The sequence below is a fragment of the Urocitellus parryii genome, chromosome 7 (assembly GCF_045843805.1).
Source record: "Urocitellus parryii isolate mUroPar1 chromosome 7, mUroPar1.hap1, whole genome shotgun sequence".
NCBI classification, from domain to species: domain Eukaryota; kingdom Metazoa; phylum Chordata; class Mammalia; order Rodentia; family Sciuridae; genus Urocitellus; species Urocitellus parryii.
In genome coordinates this window covers 5,968,245-5,982,331 of record NC_135537.1, presented here as the reverse complement: position 1 = coordinate 5,982,331, position 14,087 = coordinate 5,968,245, and positions in this window count along the sequence as shown.

Genomic DNA, 14,087 nt, shown 5'->3' with positions numbered 1-14,087 from the left:
TGCAGTCTTCTGTAGCCCAAAGCACGACTGATCACAGGATCCTCTTGACCAACATCCTTCGGTGGTTCGACATTGCCTACAGAATAAAAAATAAATTAAAACAAACAAACAAAAAAACCCAAAAAACAGTGTCCCTAATTCTCAGGGGCCTAGATATCCAATGGTCCTGTTCACCCTCCCTCTAGAACACTCTAGATATTGATTGTGTTTTATCTTCTTTTTGGATGCCACCATTGGGTCAAAACCTATACTTACCTCCTTATAGCCCCTGCCACATATGTGCTTACCAACACCTACCCCTCTCTCTCTCTCTCTCTCTCTCTCTCTCTCTCTCTCTCTCTCTCTCTCTCTCATGGAAAATATTAAACAGATACAAAAATGGATAGAAAAACAACAATTTAATAAAACTCAGTGTATCCATCACCCATCATTTTTTTTAAAAAAATATTTTTAGATGTAGATAGACAATGGACACAATACCTTTATTTTGTTTATTTAGTTTTATGTGGTGCTGGGGATAGAACCCAGGGATTCACACATGGTAGGCAAGTTCTCTACCACTGAGCTACAACTCTGGCCCCACCCATCTTTAAAAATAAAAATTTAATGGCCAATTTTGTCCTATCAATAATTTCTCCCCCTCATTCTTCCTTTTGAATCAAATCCCAGAAATATATATTCTATCAAAAAAAAAACACCCATGCACTTCAGCTTATCTGCCTAAAAGATAAGAACTCTTGTTTTAAAATACTGTAAGAATGGCATTTTGACATCGCAAAAGCAATCATATATTCAGGCAGTGTTCACATTTTTTTATAAATAGCATATGTATGTGCATGTGTGTTTGTGTGTGTGTAAGGTGTGTATAGTCATGGGTGTGAATGTGTGTGTTCTTCCAAAATGTTCATGTTGAAATCTAGTCTAAGGCTAACTCCTGTGTGTTGGATGTAAGAGGTGGTGTCTCTGGGGGATGATTGGATCATGAGGGCAGCACCCCACAATAGGATTAGTGTTCTCACAAAAGATGCTGAGGGGCGCCGCTATACCTTCTGATCTGGGGGGACAGAGCGGTAAGGAGCCGCCTGTGAAGCACAGACAGAGCCCCTCACAAGACCACGGATTGCTGGCTTCTAGATTTTAAGCTCTGGAGACTTCAGAACAGTGAGAAATAAATTTCTGTCATTTATGGGTTACCCAGTCTAGTTATTTTGTTATAACAGCCCTGATGAACTGAGCCGTGTGTGTGTGTGTGTGTGTGTGTGTGTGTGTGTGTAGACAGACATATGAATATGCACCTAATATTTAGCTTGTTTAATTCTATATCCAGGTTGGAATAGGTTGATATGTCTCTTAAGTGGGTCAACTGCATTTTCATCCACAGGATTGTCCTTTATCTCCCTCCTTCAGTGCTACACCATTGTGTCTCAACCAGCAGATTCTACTTCTGTCTTGGCCTCCTGATTGATCTTCCTACCCCCTTCCCTTCTCCACTACTCTGGTCTCCATCTACCAACCTGATTTCAGAATGCAAGTCTCATTGCCACTCTCCCCTGGCTCGACCATCCAGAAATCCCCACTGTACTGAGGATAAAGTCCAAACCCCTGTGTAGCAATCAGAGTCCCACGGAGCCACAGGCACCCATCATCTCCCTCTTGCTCGCCTTGTTTGATTGACTGCAGCTCCATTACTAGTCTTAATCTGACTCTAGAGCATGCCAAGAGCTCATGACTGTTTTTTTTTTTTTTAAACCAGTGGTTGGACCACACATCCTCATGCCTTTTCATTTTTTATTTTGAGCCTGGGCCTTACTAAGTTGCTGAGGCTGCCTTTGAACTTGCTATCCTCCTGCCTCAGCCTCCTGAGCCTCTGGGATTTCAAACAACTGTCCATTTTTTTATGGCTTGTTCACCACTGACAGATCATTTGTCAAGAAGGACAACTCATCCAACCACACACGCTCACTTTGCTTGTTTACATTGATCCTGTTCTTGTGGCACTAGGATGAAGCTTCTTAAAGTCAATGCCTGAATTTTCATTGCGGTCCACATAGCTCTGGAATATGGACAGATCCTGGCATGTAATAGTGGCCCAGTGAGGGTGTGTTAAACATTTGATTACCTGGTCTCCTCCATATGGTGAACAGCACTTGCTTCTTACCACTCAGCCTTCCATCCTGTGGTTTGGCATTTTTCTGGGTGACATGGGTATCCTCATTACCAACCACAGCTGTGGCAAAATGACTTGGGTCCAGGAATAATGCAGTTTAGGAAAATGTATCCAAGTCAGTTTATTCAGACTCCTCTCTGGTGACTCCTTTTGGGGATGCGAGGTCAAAAATATCTCACTTGAAGATAGACACCTGCTCTCTCATTTTACACTGTGAAAACTCATGAGGTATCTCATTTGATTTTCATTATCTCAATTATGCAGGTGAGGAAACCCAAGACTCAGGGAGCTTAAATAACTTGAACACACAGTGAAAATACTGTGATTCAAAATTGGGGACATTTGAAAACAAAGACAGGCATTATCCTACAAGACGGTGATTGGCAAATGTAATGCTAATCATTGACCAATGAATGTCAAGATGGAAAAGTATTTGTAATTGTTTGATCCTGAAAACTAGATCTATTTTAAATGCCACATTTTTTTTTATCCATTCGTCTATTGAAGGGCATCTAGGTTGATTCCACGCATTTATACACAATGGAGTATTACTCTGCAGTAAAAAATGACAAAATCATAGAGTTTGGTGGGAAATGGATGGCATTAGAGCAGATTATGCTAAGCGAAGCTAGCCAAGCCCTAAAAAACAAATGCCAAATGTCTCCTTTGATATAAAGAGAGTAACTAAGAACAGACTAGGGAAGAAGAGCACGAGAAGAAGACCAACATTAAACAAGGATGAGAGGTGGGAGGGAAAGGGAGAGAGAAGGGAAATTGCATGGAAATGGAAGGAGACCCTCAGGGTTATACAAAATTACACACAAGAGGAAGTGAGGGGAAAGGGAAAAACAGTACAAGGGGGGAGGAATGAATTACAGTAGATGGGGTAGAGAGAGAAGAGGGGAGGGGAGGGGAGGGGAGGGGGGATAGTGGAGGATAGGAAAGGCAGCAGAATACAACAGACATGAGTTTATCAATATGTAAAGCAATGAAGTGTAACTGATGTGATTCTGCAAGCTGTATACGGGGTAAAATGGGAGTTCATAACCTGCTTGAATCAAAATGTGAAATATGATATATCAAGAACTATGTAATGTTTTGAACAACCAACATTAAAAAAAACAATAAAAAAAACTAGATCTATTTTAAAAAAATAAGTTTGTTATATTTATAGAAATAAGTGTGTGTATTTCTCTAGAAATATTCTCATTTTCCAAAAATTAAAGTATCAGTATTAAACATTGTTTATAAAATGTGCTGAGTACTAATTTTTTTCTCTTTATAGGTTGATACATAGGTGAGGATCTTGTATTTCCCTACAGACAGGCCATCTTACAACTTCAAAGAAGCCTTGAAGAGAATTCAACAAATGTAAGGTATAGCTTAGGCCAAAAACCATCCGTTTGCAGCTCTTTAGAGATTATTATTAAAGAGCTAGACAAAGAGTGTGCAAGAAAGGCTCGCAGTATGTCCACATGGAGCTCAGCTCAAATACTACTTCCTCACCTTCCCAACCTGAAATACTATCAGCCCTCTCTATGTGCTTTTACCATAACCCTGAGTTTTAAAATAGCTCTTAGTCCTTTCAGGAATCATATTATGGTCTTGTTTGTTCTCTCATTTGTGGTCTACCTACTTCCATCAGAACATTGCTCCTTCTCTTGGTTTTCAGGATTCCAGCACCTATCAGGGCATTTGCTTCATGATGAGCCCTCGGCACATCTCTGAGGAGCACAGCTGAGAACTTGGAGCAGTGGGTGCAGCTTGCCAGCCTTCACACAGTCACCACTGCTGGTTTGTTCATATCTCCATGTCCTGGGAAGCACTTCTGTGTGCCCTGTTGCTGTCCTTCTTCAGCTATAGAGAGTGTAGCCCAGGGTGCTCAGGCGTCACGTTGCCACGGGATGAGAGTCACGCTAGGCCTGAGCTGAACACCAGTCCTGCAAGTCCAAAAGCTCCCCTCCAGCCCCACACGCCACTCCTCAGGCTGCCTCCTGGGACCAGGGACACTGATAGAGAACGTCTAGAGGCCTCTGGCTTCAGAAGAAACACACTCATCTGGGTGGAGAGCATCATCTTCGCAGTGTTGAGTAAATCACAGTAGGTCACTTAGCACCAGTATTTTCTTAAAATTGAGGACTTGTATTGTGGCTCTGATACATTTTGTGTTCCCCCCACCTCTGGTGATTTTGAGGCTACATTTTTGTTGTTGTTTGTTTTTGTATCTTTGTAACAGCCTCATCTGTCTTCCAATGGTGCAGTTCTTTCTATATGCACTTGAAGAATTAAATAAATGGAACAAACAACTCTCAATTATTAAGGAATGCCATTCCTTGTATACATATAATTAGTTTGATACAATGTATAATACAGTTGTGTGTCCCTTATCTGAAATGCTTGGGATTCAAATTGTTTGAGGTTTCTTGTTGTTTGTTTTGTTTTGAATTTTAGAATACTTGTACATACATAATGTGAAATCATGGAGATACAAGTCCAGATATGAAATTCATTTGTTTTTACACATGCACCTTATGCTCATGGACTGAAAGTAATTATATAATTTTTTTTTTAGTGTATCTGTCTTTCTGCTGGGACCCATCACACATGGTCAGGTGGACCTGCATTTCTGCTGTGACCTATGGTATTAGGGTTCTCCAGAGGCATAGAACCAACCTGATGTACATGTAGGTATTATTATAAAAAAAGGGATTTATTAGAATGGCTTTACACACCAAGAACCTGGAGTGTCCCACAATGACCTTCTACAGGCTGCAGAGCTGGAGGAACTAGGAGCTATTCATTCCAAGAAGCTGGGTACTCACCAATGATGCAGTTCCAGTTCAGATCCGAAGGGAGTTGTGGTCAGAGTCCACCTTGCAGGAGTGAAGAAGCTGGAGTTGGATGTCCTCAGGTGATCACAGCAGCAGTCGAAGCACCTGCTCAAGACACAAGCTTGCCTCTGTTCCTGCTTCTGCATTCTTCATGTTTTTGTTCCATCTAGGCCCCCAACCTGCTGGACTGTGCAGCATTTAGGGTGTATCTCCCCTTCAGTTTGCTGTCAACATGTCAATCATTCTGAAAAACATCCTGAGACATCCAGCAGCCTCTTAATCTTAGGCATTTCATAGTCCAATCAAGGTGACCCTTCAGAGTGACCATGACACATGTCACCTGTAGTCAGGTGTGGGATTTGCCACTTGTGCTTGCTATCATGTTTGCATTCAGAAAGATTTGTATTTTGGAGCATTTTAGATTTAGATTTCTGGTGTTTTTTTTTTTTTTTTTTTTTTTTTTTTTTTACATTAGAGATGCTCAACCTGTGTGTGAAATGTGTAGGGAATTGCAGGATCTCAGTGTTTTTGATCTTGCAAGAAACTGGAGACTCCATGTTCCTTGTGTTCTTTTTCAGTCTTTTTATTTTTGAGTAAAGTATGACATACACACAGAAAAAGGGTTCAGATGCTCCAGTGCAGCTCGCTGAACCTCGTGTACACATTTGTATCCATACAGACGGAGGCTCGCATACTAGCATACTGTCTCCAGCACCCAGACCAGACACACAGCACTTGTTTATCCTTGAAATCGCCTTTATTCATCTTCCCAGATAATACTTCACCACACTGAGGTAATTATTATCCTGACTTCCATCAGATTAGTTGTTCTTTTCCTTCCACTTCATATAAATGGAATCATAAATTTGTGCCCCTTTCTGTCTAGCTTCTTTGGCTCAATATTCTCTTTGGAGAATTATCCGTGTGGATTCATGTAGCAGTAGTTTGTCCTTTGTGTTGTTGCTAGCTATTATCTCACTACACGAGAACATCACAATTTATTTTCCCATTCCAAAGTTGATGTATTTTGTCCCATTTTGGGCTATTATAAATAGGCTGCTTTGGACAAACCTTTGGGTAGCATATGGTTTCATAGCTTTTGGGTGTCTATCTAAGAGTGCAATTGCTGCTCCAGAAGGTAGATATATGCTTAGATTCAGTGCTTACTGCCACTTTCCCCCACTGATTATAACAAATCACATTCCCTCCCCTGGTGCTTGAGCGTCCCAGGGGCTCCAAGTCTTGGAGGGCAAGAGATTTGCATTTCATTGCTTTGTATCATTCATCATGCATTCCATATGCTTTACTTAGCAGGTGCTCACTAAATATTTGTTGAAGAGCTCATCTGATTCCCCTCAAATATTCGGAGAAAAATATTTGACCCAAAGGGGACACTGGCTCTCATTCCTTGCCGTGGCGCTGCAGCAGCACCACCAGGATGCAGCCTGGGGAACTGCAGTTGATGAAACGTGACACGTTGCTTCACCTTGTGCCGAGAATGTCTCCATCGTAATAAATTATCATTTTTCCATGATGAATCATTTCATGAATAATTGAACTGATCAAAACCAGAACCAGATAAATGACCTGCTCTGGAACTGGGATCTTTCACAGAAATGCAGTGCCCTGGAGCAGCTCTGGTCTACAGATCTGCCAGAGCTCCTTGATTCATAGGCCTTATTCCTTTCCTCAGAAGACAACAGTGTCACAACTCCCCAGAGATAAGGCAAGTCCAAACTGTCCTTGGATTGACAAGGCAGAGAGGAGGGAGGGAGGGAGAAAGGATATTTGAGTAAAAATAATAAAAGTTAATGAGGTTTGAACACTGCCTATGTAGCAGGATGAACTTGTAAAGGTTTCAAAAGTAAAAAGCTTGTGTGCTCTTGTGGTGTAGATTAAGGATAATAATATTTACTTTGTAGTGATGTTGTGCAAAATAGACATGAAATGTGAAGTATAGGTTAACTATTGGGCTAGTAGCAGTGAAGACAGTGACACAATATGCAAACAATGAGTGTCACCAACCCGATGCTTTACAAAAGGGCCAAGGATCTTGTAAGTGCATTGCAACATTGTGTCATTTTATTCTTTTAAAGGGACATGAAATAGTATGGCAGAGTTAAGTATTAACTGGCATTTAAGCATTCTTCCAAAAAGATGTGGACAGGTTGTCTGTGCCCCTTCCTCCAAATATCTTGGTAAAATCTTTTAAGTGTTCTTTTCTCTTTTGAATCCATCAAATGGTGACAGTAAAATCTGAAAAATTCATGGCTCATGATAATGTCAGAGGGAGCAATCTCTGGATGGGACAAACATTCAAACCACTATGAAATCAAGTTACCTAGGTTTCTAATATCTAGAGCACATTAACCACCCCTGACAAAACAGAGACAAACACATATAAATGCACAACTATTGCACACTCATTAGCTTAGTAAACAGCCCCTGACTTCAAGGGAAATAACAAGAATAACAACAACAACTACAGCATAAGAAAAGGGCTCCAGGAGACAGGGGCATTGCAGCATCACCTTGGGCTCTGATGAGTGGAAAGGTGGGTTTAGGCAGGAATCACCTTTTGTTTACATGCTCAGAGATGAGCTGGTAAAGCGGAAAAATCATTTAATTTGGAAATTATTAGATGGAATTGGGATGGAGGCATCAAGAAATGAGGTTTAAAGACAGGTTGAACCTTAATGGGAACCCAATGAGGATCACAAAGTTAAAAAAAAAATTAAACATTGACCCTAGAACCCACATTTCCTGAGTGACTTTCTCCCCGAGGCAGTCCAATATGGATGGTCCAGTTTTCAGATGATGAAGTATGAATCACGCTTGATCATTACTCACGAGAGTGGTTGGGGGGCCGCCACCTGATTTGTGTGGGGACAGGATTGGTGCAGTGTTTAGACAGCACAGCTTTAATTCTCTGCACACAGTTAGCATGGGAGATTGCTCCCTCTGACATTATTATGAGCCATGAAGTTTTCAGATTTTACTGCTTCAAGTGAATCAAGCCATTTTCCAAAATGAATTATGGATCATAAACCCTGGGGTGGCTATAGTGTGGCATTTTTGTGAAATCCATATTCAGGGTGGACATTTATTGAGCACATAACTATTATGAAGTGCTAGCTGCAAAGTAAGTTTGGCTCCTGTTGGACTCAGCAGCAGAGGAGTTTAACATGTTCATGGCTGAGAGGAAGATTCCAGTCTTCTTCTCCAAAACCTCATATAAATAGTGACTGCAGTTTTAATTGCTACTACAAGATGTAATCAAGTTAAGATCAAGGTCTAGACCCAGTCGAAGGCTCTTTGTATGATCTCTGAGCTGAAAAACCCTCAGCAGATACCAAGTAAATAGGTTTCCTGAATATAAAATGTATGAGCTAAGTAAAATGACTTTTCTCATCACCTTCCTCCACCTGAACCACTTTGCTTCTTCATCTAAACAATCCTCCTTCTGCTTGCTTGCCTGCAAAGTCATAAGCAACAGAAGAGACAAGTGAAGAGAAGAAAAATTGGGGGGAATGTAAAGGGGCAGAGAGGAGAAAGGTAAAGGGGAAGCAAGAGACAGAAAGAGAGAGAGAGAGAGAGGAGAGTGGGGAGAAGAGCAAATCAGGCTATCGGTCTCATGCCAGTCACTCAATAGACAGTTCAAGAACATTCACAGTCTGTCCAACATGAGTTGGCCATCCTGCCATCTCCCCAGCTGCCCAAATGCTGTCCACCCTTCATCTTCCCACATAGGTCACCATGTTTTTGTTCATTTCAATATAAGCCTTCATCCACTTTTGTCCTGATATGAATGAAAGGACTTTGCTTCATCTCTGTGGATCTCCATGTTGGCTCTCCTGGGACAGTTTTCCCAAGGTTTCATCCTGTGTTCTCGGAGTGTTCTATTCGTGCTGCCTTTGTACGTCTGTATTTCCTTATGACTTGGCTCAGTATTTATGTCCTCCCTGTACCCCCTTTAGACTGTAAGCTCCTAAAAGGCAGAGCCCTGGCCTGGTTGTATGCACTCAGCATAAGGTGTCAGTGCAAAAAGCACACCTCTGGAGAGGCTGAGCAGGGAGCCTGATCAGGGGCGTTAGAAGGCCAGGTAACTGAGCAAAGTCTGAGGGGAGCCCCGCAGATCATCAGTGGCCATCTGCTGAGATTAACAGGGACGCTGCCTCCGAGAAGGAGTGTGAGAGGGGAGCCTGAGAAAAGAAAGTGCTGTCGTAGGTTAGGAATGGGAGTGGGAAAGCAGTACATTCATGTATCAGGATCCACTTAAAACAAAGTCTTAAGTTTGTGGCAAACTGCAAAAAGTCAGAATGATCCACACAGAGTGACTTTTTGATCTACATTTCATTCACCTTTCCACCTGGAGAAGGCACAGAGGAGGTGAACAGACACAGTGTGCTCTCTGCGTTCCTACCACGTGCCTGTGGCTTCATGCTTTCGAATTTTGTTCTCTCTCTATAATCCTTTAAGGTGGCTATTGTTTCTATGGAACTAATGGCATAGGTTCAGAGTTCTGCACAGTGCTAAGCTTGGAATAGGTGGTGTGGTCTCTGCCCAGGTCACTACCCATCCATCAGGCCATAAGATTTTTCTGAAAATGACTGAACACGTGCATGTCAGCGTAATGTTGGCTTGGGCTTTCTGTAATACATTGGCATCCTCAACCTCAATTATGTACTCAAATGTGACCCCCCCCCCTGGATGAAGTAGACTAAATTTGACCTTACTAATCAGGGAAAGGTAGCTTTTTAGATGTACAAAAAACAGCCTCCCTTCTCCGTAGGACACTGAAATCAATTCAGAGGAAAAATATGTGACTTCCATTTAAATAAAATTTGGCCTGACTCTGACACATTCTGAATCAATCATTTGCTGCCAAAATAGTCCTATGAAGTAGAAAAAAGTCTGCCTGTAGGAAGAAACATTTGATGGTGATCATGAAGGACCAGCTTCTTTGAGTCTGCATCCTTCATCAGTTAAACATGGATATTAATGCCTACCTTGTTGCTATTTGTGGCATCTTGAATGTTCTACAAGGTCCGTGTGCTAAAGTTTGGCTCTCAGGGTGGTGCTTTTGGGGAAGTGATGGAATCTTTGATAGGTGGGGCCCAGTGGGATGTCCTTAGGTCATGGGGCTTGCCCAGGAAGGCGACTATGGGACCGCAGCCAGTTCCTCCTTCTTTTCTTGCTTCCTAGATGGTGATATAAGAGGCTCTACTCCACCATCCACCCAAGTCACAGTGTGCCACCCGCCTTAGGCCAAAGCAACAGGGCTACCCAGTCAAAACTGAGCCAAACTAAAACTTCTCTCTTTATATGTTGGTTGTTTCAGGCATTCTTTCATTGTGATGGAAAACTGATTAGCACAGAAACATGCGGAAACTAACTATGCTAAGATGAAATCTAGCATATCATACAGATGCAAAACTCATCTTTTACATTATAAAACTGCTCTGATTATAACGATTAATATCCAATGTTTTACACTAATGGTTCCCCAAATAGAGAGCTTACCTACTCCTAGAGAATTCCCTGCACAATTCTGAGAAAACTTAATTCTTTGCAAATGTCACAACTGCTCTTAAAGTGCCTCATGCTCCTTCCTGCTATGTCTGTGATACCCCCAGGTAAGCCAAGAAGATTTCCTGTCGCTTTCACAATTTCATGCACATATTGAAACCTGTGGTTGAAGTGACATGAAAGCCCTTCTATCCTGTTCTACTCCATAATCGAGAAGATTTGGTCTTTCTTTGAAATTGTGACATCTTATTTCTACTCTCTCCTCTCCAAAATTCCATTACTGCACTAAAAGCAATCTCTCAAATCATTTACAAGTTCAAGCTCACAGTCTCAGTGCCTTTACTTGTTTGTTTCATGTTTTGTTTTATTTTTCTTTTTTGCTGGGGGTGGGGTGGGGGTGGGACTACTGGGGATTGAATTCAGAGGCACTCAACCACTGAGTTGCATTCCCAGCTCTATTCTGTATTTTATCTAGAGACATGGTCTCCCTGAGTTGCTTAGGCCCTTGCTTTTGCTGAGGCTGGCTTTGAACTGGAGATCCTCCTACCTCAGCCTCCTGAGCTGCTGGGGTTTCAGACATGAGCCACCATGTCTGGCTGCTTCCATGTTTTCTATTACCACATTCATAATCTACTGTTCCTTAAGTCCCAACCTTTCCATGTTAAGTAGATTAATCCCCCTCAAATATGGACACATGCTAATCTCCAGAACCTGTCCATATATTAAATTACTTGCCAAAAGGGGCGTCACATAATTTATAATTATGAGATGCAAAGATTGCTTTATATGTTAAGAGTAGTTCCAAAATAGTCCCTTATCTGAGTAAATCAAGGTGTCAAGGTCAGAGAAGGGGAGGAGATGCTGGGGGCAGGGCTTGGAGAGAGGGAGGGATTCAAAGCTGATCTACTACTGTCTTGGAAGATAGATGAAAGGACCAGGGACCAGGCATGCAAGTAACCTCTAGACACTGGAACAGGAAAGAAAATGGATTTTCCTCTAAGGATTCCAAAGTAGTACAATTCTGCTAATATATCTTACATATTTGACCTCCAGAACTGTACCATCTGGTTGTTTTAGGCACCAAGTTTAGGATTTTTAAAGATCAGGGGAAAAAAAAAAGTTTATCAGCACTTAAAGTCAGTTCTTGCTCTCATGCTCTGTACATGGAATTGAAGGATCATGTGGTACTTGTGTTTTTAATTTTTTGAGGAACTTCCATACTATTTTCCAAAATGGCTTTCCCGGTTTCCATTTTCACATTTTCTCTAAATCTTTAAAACCATTTACCCTCTGTCCTTGATCTAGCCATCCTAAGAAATTGCTGAGGTTTAAATATGTCCCACAAAAGGCCAGGTTGGGAAGGCACCCCTAGGGCAGCAGTGTGGGAGGTAGGACCTCATGGGAGGTGCTTAGGTATCGGGCACATCCTTGTGGTGGATGCTATAAAGGGGCTTGGACTACTCGGAATTCCATCTCTCGCTCTCTCCCTCCCTTTCTCACCTCTCACCTTCTGCCATGGGCTAGCACAGCAAGAACACCTTACCAATCGCTGGTACCCTGGTATTCTGTACTTTCCGACCTCCAGAACTGTAGAAGTAAATGTCTTTTCTTTGCCTAACCTGTGGCACTCTGTTAGAGTAATACAAATGGACTGAGACACACCTGTAAGATGACATCTCATTACAGTTTTGATTTGTATTTTCCTGATGATTTGTGATACTGAACATTTTTTCATATACCTGTTGGCCATTTCTATGCATTAGTCTAAGAGATGTCTATTTATGTCCTTGACACTTTTTAAAAAAAAAAAAATTAGTTATTCTTTGTGTTTTTTTTTAATATTTATTTTTTAGTTTTCGATGGACACAACATCTTTATTTTATTTTTATGTGGTGCTGAGGATCGAATCCAGCGCCCCGAGCGCTTGGCGCTACCGCTTGAGCCACATCCCCAGCCCTCACATTCCTTTTTTTTTTTTTTTTTTAAAGACAGAGTGAGAGAGGAGAGAGAGAGAGAAAGAGAGAGAATTTTTAATATTTATTTTTTAGTTCTCGGTGGACACAACATCTTTGTTGGTATGTGGTGCTGAGGATCGAACCCGGGCTGCACGCATGCCAGGCGAGCGCGCTACCGCTGAGCCACATCTCCAGCCCCATTCTTTGTGGTTTTGAATTGTATAAATTCTTTATATATTTTGGATTAGATATATGGTTAGCAACCCTTTCCATACTCTTTTCCTTACCAACATTTATGGATCCTTCAGGTTTCAGTTTAGATAAAAGAGTTAGTGAGTGGCCCCGATTGACTCTCCAGGACTCAGTTATTCTCTCTCTGTATGTTCTCACAGTACGCTGAACAGCATGGTTTCTAAAATATTTAACATATCTTCTTTTGTTAAGTATCAATAAGCTGACAAATACATAAATTCAAAGTCAAGCCTTCCAGGGTTCCTATATTCCTTGGGGTTGGAGGGTATGCATGGTGAAAATATGTAGTGAGCTTCTAATATTCAACACCAAAAATCTTGTTCATCCTATCATATTGCATTCTTCAGTGGTTCCTTCTCTTTGTTACTGTTGTTGTTGTTGTTGTTGTTATCATTATTATTTTGGAGTGGGGGAGATGTGTTTAAAAACAAAATACCCTCCCAACCCAGAAAACTTTCCACAATAGAAGAAAGGGAAAATAATTTTGTTGTTGAATAATCATTGTACCAGAATAGGACATGCATCTCATGCAATCAGCTAAAAGATTGCAAGGAAAGAAAGAACTCTTATTCTTTGGTATAGCCAAGGAGATAAGAATCAATTACATGCCTGTTCTCACATAAGCAAAACCAGTAGTCCAGAATGGACCCTTGATGGTGCAATTTGTCACAAGTTCATATTAGATACTTCTGGTGGTGGAGGGGTGGTTTATCTAACTGGTTGATTCAAAGGAAAAGTAAACAACTTCATAACAGGAGACACTTTTATAAACTGGAGCTAGGCAGCTCTGTCTGGATTTAGACAACACCTGTCCCAAGGGAACTGGCATGAATTATATTTCAAAGAGATGATTCCCAGAGCCCTAACACAGACATTCCTGGGTTCACACATGACAAAAAGGCTTAGTTACCTTTTGAAAAGATTCACGTGCAAACAGGCACAAAGAAAAAACTTACCCATTTTCCAAATAAAAACTCTTTAAAAGGGTAAGGAGGAGGAATTCTCTTATTTTTATAGAACAGGAAGAATCAGAGGGCAAGTCTATTTCTCCTCCTATAAAGCAAGTGTGTTAATTTAATAAGTTAATATGTGCATCACTCAAGTCAGTGTCTGACTCTGAGTGTGTGCTATACTAGAGAGCGTTGGCACTCCCTCCTGGTCTGCACTGGGTTTTTCTCTTTCTTGCCTTTATCCTCTAACCTTATTTACTCATTCAGTGGTCTTCATTGTAATCATTTTCCTCGCAGCTTCACTTTAGTTTTGCTTTGATTGTTTTTATCTGGCTGCCTTCAACTGTGCAGATGAGGATCCAGAGGAAACAAAGCTGGATTTGACAAGGATCAAACATTTGCT